Here is a 5,697-nt window from a genome sequence, read left to right as displayed (position 1 = left end):
GAAGCCTGCGGAAAGCTGAGCACTGAGCTCCCTCTGCCTGTGAAATGGAGCCAGGATGACCCCAGCCCCGGCTGCCCCCAAACACCGGGGACAAAAAAGGGCGAGAGAGGTGGGAGCCAGCAGCAGACACCCCAGCCCACCCATGGGACCTGGTTCGGCCTCTCTTTCCCCTCTGCCAGGGACTGGGACGGGGCAGAGGGTCCCTGGGCAGCACCAGAAGCTCTCCAGAAGCTCTCCGGCAGTGTGGGGTTGCAGACATAGCCGGGGCTGCAGCATGGGGCGGTTCAAGCTCCGGCAGAGCCTAAAAGGACCAAATTGGGGTTGTTTTCCCCTGGCAAAGCGGACCTGATGCAACCTCCAAGGGCTGGGTGGGAGGGAGCCACTGTGTTCCAGTGAAAACATTCCTGGTAACTTCCCTCGGTTTTGGGGCTGCCCTGGGGGCTGAGCTGGTGAATCGGCTGCCATCGGCTGTGCCTGGTATAGGAGGTGTCCCTGGATTTGCCCATCTTGTTCCTTGCTGAATTTGGGGCTCTGGCTCCTCATGTACAGTGCTCCCATCACTGGGTGAGGGCAGCTCCAGCAGCAGCAGTCACATCTCCCTAGGGAGAAAACCCCCCAAATTGGGCTCAAACAGACCAGTTCCAGGACCAAAAGGGGGACACTGACAACCACGAGTGGCTTTATCCTGCCTGGACCTCCACCGGCATCAGCACTGAGCCTTTGATGCCTCACCCCAGGTCCTCGACATCAACACAGCTCCTGCAAAGAAGAGGAAACTGTTGCATCACTTTGTTGTTGTGGCAACTGCAGCCGGAGCATCCCTGGAGAGGTTTGGCCTGGGGAGTTGGCAGGACAGATGGAAAGGACAGATGTTGCTCCATCATGTGGAAAGGATCTCCCTGGTGCCATGCAGGACTGGTCCGAAGAAATTGAAGTGGGGCTTTGAAAATTGCACGTGGGGTGTTTTGCATGAGGAAAAGGGAAGTTGTGCACAGCCATCAGAGCAGGGTGTTGGAGCAGGGAGCTGACTCCATCCCTGGGGCTGTGGACCAACAGCACCCAGCCGTGCCATTATGGAGGCTCTGGTTGGGATATTTAATCTGATGGGAACAAACTTGCCTGCATTAACCTGCCTCGTGATCCAGCTTGTTCTTGTCAGCTAAACTGGGTCAATACTGAAGATGAGCTGTTGCTGGAAGGCAGGTTGTACATCAGAGGAGCTGATGTGCACCTCAAGCCCCTGTGCCAAGCCCTAGCCCTGCCCGAGGGTCAATGGACCCATGAACACGATAGAAGCCGACCCCACAGCCTGAGGGGAGTAGCACCAGTGTGGGATGGGCTCCAGAGGTGCCTTTGCATGTGGCTTGTGCACAGAGTGTGCAAACTGCCCGTGGTGCATTAACGCCCTCCCTGTGACCCCCACACATGCAGCCGTCAGGACCCCCATTCTGGGGGACCCCTGACCGGGGCTGTGTGGGAGCAGAGGTGGGATGCGGGAGCAGAAGGGCAGGAGGGGCTGTGCCAGCTGCCTGTGGGCACCAGCTGCACACTGTACACTCCTGCCAGGGAAAAATCTCTTTTCCAGTGCTACAGGAGTGGAGTTGTGTGCACAGAGATGTGCAGAGCTTCCCCATTCCTCCCTATCCAAACTGGTTCTTCTGGTGGTGGCAAAAAATTCAGCTCTGAATTGTGCCAGGCTGGAGCCAGGAGCTGCAGCTGGGGGAATGGAGCAGGACCAGCACACCTGGGAGGAGATGGGAGCCTCTCCCCCCGCAAACCTCCACACCAGCAAAATCCAACTGCTGCCGATTTGGAAGTGGATTCTTGGTGCTCTGAAAGGGCCAATGCTGCAGGTCACTGCAGGCCTGGTGTCCCTGGAAAATCATCGGCCTCTGGAACCCTGACAGCACCTGGCGTGTCCTGGTGCAGCACAGAGAGGAGCTGCAGGAGAGCACAGGGTGAGTAGGCAGAGAATCAGGGAATGGTTTGGGTTGGGAGGAACCTTAAAGCCCATCCAGTGCCACCCCTGCCATGGGCAGGGACACCTCCCACTGTCCCAGGCTGCTCCAAGCCCCAATGTCCAGCCTGGCCTTGGGCACTGCCAGGGATCCAGGGGCAGCCCCAGCTGCTCTGGGCACCCTGTGCCAGGGCCTGCCCACCCTCCCAGGGAACAATTCCTGCCCAAGATCCCATCCAGCCCTGCCCTCTGGCACTGGGAAGCCATTCCCTGTGTCCTGTCACTACATGGTCTGGTCAGAAGTCCCTCCCCAGACTTCTGATAAGCCCCCAAGACACCCAAAAAAGCAAAATTCCAGAGCTGTCCAAAGGGACAGAGTAGCTCCCAGCTCTTGAAGGTTTTCACATCTCTCAGGGACCAGTTCAGCTCACTGAACCAGCAGAAAACAGGGCATTGCCCTTCCTTGCTTCCCTCTTTTCTTCCAGATGGAAAACTCAGACAAATCAGTGAAAAAATGTCCTGATTCGGGCAGGTGCTTCAAAAATGACCCACTCCCCACTACGTGCCAGGAGCACTGAACCCCTGCATGGTGTCCAGATGGTTGAGATTCATCTGGGATGTCCTGGAAGCTCCCATTACTCTTTATTAGCAGCCCAGGAGCCTGCTTGGGCCACACAAGGACTTGGACGACAAACTGATTAAAGACCAACCTAACGAACTCAAAGAGAATTCTTTAAATGGAGCCTGCTGTGCCTTGGAGAACTCCTGCCATGTCTATTTATTTAAATTTAATGGAATTTTTGTGGTAAGCTAATTAAAAATGAATTGATTATTTAAGAGGCAGTCAGAGCAGTTTAAGCACTGCTGACTTGATGATTTTAGTGTTTTCCTTAGAAAAGTGTTCCTAGCTATGGAGCTTTCTGCACGTACGGATGTTTAAGGGGGAGAAAAAGGATACAAAGAGGAAAGTGGATGAGTTTGGAGCTAGCCTTGGAGTGGTTTCTGGATAAGGGAGCAGCCATGGGGACAGGAGCAGGGCACATCCCAGCCCCCATCACAGAGCTGTGCAGCTGCCCCCAATAAACAGCTCCTGTCTCTGCTGAAGGCAGAGACCTGTCAGGAAATACAGGTGTTAAATAATGTACAAAATCCCTCTGCAGGGACTATCCTGCTCTGGCACTCGCTGGTTCTGAATGCATTTCAGGCACGGTGCATTCCCTGCCTTCCCACAGAGCACAGAGCCACAGGCAACGACCCCAACCACGATGCCAGTTTCCAGCCCAAACACTGGATGTCTCCACGCCACGTCTCCATCCCAAAGGATTTGCAGAGGTTCACTGAATGCAGGAGGCTTTGCCTGGCCCTGGAGCCACATCCCAGTGCAGGAGCAGAGCGGATACACTGGAACCAACACAGGGGCACCAAAGCTCAGCTCCATGGCCCCCAACCTCCCCAGCACAGATGACCCATATCCTCTCCAGCAGAATAAAAGAATGATGGGATTAATAAACTGGGGACAACAGCCAGGAGAGCCAGATGGCAAACACATCCTGCCCCGAGCCATGTTTACTTGTCTTTGGCTGAGAAAGTGAGGAACCACAGGGGGAAAAGTTCCCAGCCCCACACTGGCATCACAGGGCAGCAGCTCCCAGCACAACTTCCACCCCCAGTTTGATGGGGAAGGACGGGATTTCCTTCCAGGTGCCATCTGGCTCTGCTGGACCTGGCTGCAGGTCAGAGCCTGGGCTCACCCATGCCCAGCTGGGCTATGGACACCTCCTTGGGATGCTCGTCCCCAGCAGACACCGGCTCCCAGCTGCTCTTCCAGCCTCAAATGGAACCTGGCACCCGGCACAGTGTGACTGTCCCCTGGCCCCATCCGGCAGTAGGGTGTGAGTGGATGTGACGGGGACGGTGTGGATGCTGTTGTGGTGCTGGGTGCTCTTCCCTCGGAGTGCAGGGCTAGGTGGCAGGGTCCCCAGATATCCCCAAAACCCAGGGCAGGGCACACTGATACCCCCATGCCCCAGGACAGGGTGGCAGGGCCCCCAAAATGTCTGTGTAAGCCAGGGCAGGGTGGCAGGGCAGGATCACAGAGCACTCAGATATCCCCATGCCCAGGACAGGGTGGCAGGGCCCCCAGATGTCCCTGCACCCCAGGGCATGCGCATGTCCCCAGAAGAGGGAAATTATCACCCAAAAGGCTGTGAAGGAAGAAGCTCCGGTCTGATTTTATCGCCCAGCTGGGCACCTATAGACATGCAAACGGTGTCGCTCTGCCCTGCGGGCACCTATAGACATGCAAAATGCTGTCACTGAGCCATCACCGGACACTATAGAGATGCAGGACGGTGTCACCGCTCCCAGCCCCCACCCAGGACACTCCCCGGTCCTGTCCCCGCCCGGCTGGGCTGCACTCAGTCCTACTCCCAGGTTACAGCGTGTTGTAAAGCTGTAGCTGCCAGCACGGCAGCTCCCGGTGCTGCTCTCGGCACCCAGGGCTTGGTGTCGGTGGCTGAGGGATCCCGTCCCCGTGTTCCCCCAGTCCCCTTGTCCCCCTGGACACTGCTGCACACGGGGCTCAGCTCTGCTCCCCCACGCCAGTGAAGCTCCTCCTTGGAGCTGTGTGGAGCCCCTTGCACAGCCTGGCACACTCAGCCATGTACAAGGGGGTGCCCCGTCTGTGTCCCCCACGTGCCACACACCCCAGGGACCGTGACTGTCACCGCGTGGCGCCGGGCAAAGCTCACACGTCACTTCTGTGCAGACTTTGCACCACGAGCCACGTGAGCTTGGGGGCTTGGGCCAGTGACCCGTGAGCACACCCTGGCCTCACACGAGTGTGCCAGCCCTGTGACATCACAGGGGTGTGCCAGCCCTGCGCCATCGCGAGTGTGCCAGCCCTGTGTCCTCTCATGTGTGTGCCAGCCCTGTGCCACCACACCGATGTGCCAGCCCTGCACCATCACGTGCGTGATAGCCCTGTGACATCACACGAGTGTGCCAGCTCTGTGCCATCGCGAGTGTGACAGCCCCATGCCGCCACACGTGTGTGCCAGCCTTGCACCATCATGCGAGTGTCCCAGCCCTGAAAGGCCACATGAATGTCCCATGTCAGCCTGGTGCTGTCACATAGAGGGTCCCACCCTTGCCCTGTCACACGTGTGACAATGTGGCCCATCCCACTCCCGTGTGCCATGTGCCACCCTTGGCCTTGTCACATGCGTCACATTGTAACCCATCCTGCTCCCATGTGCCATCCTCCCCATCACACATGTGACAACGTGGCCCATCCCGCTCCTGTGCCCGTGTACCAACTTCAGCCTTGTCACACGTCATGCCACAACCTGCTCTGCTCCCATGTGCCACCCTTGCCCTGTCACACATGTCACGCCACAGCCCTTCCTGCCCCCATGCACCATGTGTCACCCTCGCCTTGTCACGCATGTGTGACAATGTGGCCGGTCCCTTCCTGTGTCCATGTGCCACCTTCGCCCCATCAAATGCATGTGACACTGCTCCCATATGCCATGTGCCACCCTCGCCCTTGTCACACGCATGTGTCACACCGCAGCCTGTCCTGCTCTTGCGTCCATGTGCCACCCTCGCCCTTGTCACACACGTGTCACACCGCAGTCTGTCCTTCTCCCATGTGCCACCCTCATCCCTGTCACAGCCTGTGCCACCGCAGCCCATCCTGTGCCATGTCCTGTGCCATGTGTCACCCCCGTGGCACCCCC

This window comes from Corvus brachyrhynchos, unplaced genomic scaffold, assembly GCF_000691975.1.
Source record: "Corvus brachyrhynchos isolate BGI_N302 unplaced genomic scaffold, ASM69197v1 scaffold130, whole genome shotgun sequence".
NCBI classification, from domain to species: domain Eukaryota; kingdom Metazoa; phylum Chordata; class Aves; order Passeriformes; family Corvidae; genus Corvus; species Corvus brachyrhynchos.
Note: the sequence above shows the minus strand (reverse complement) of the source record.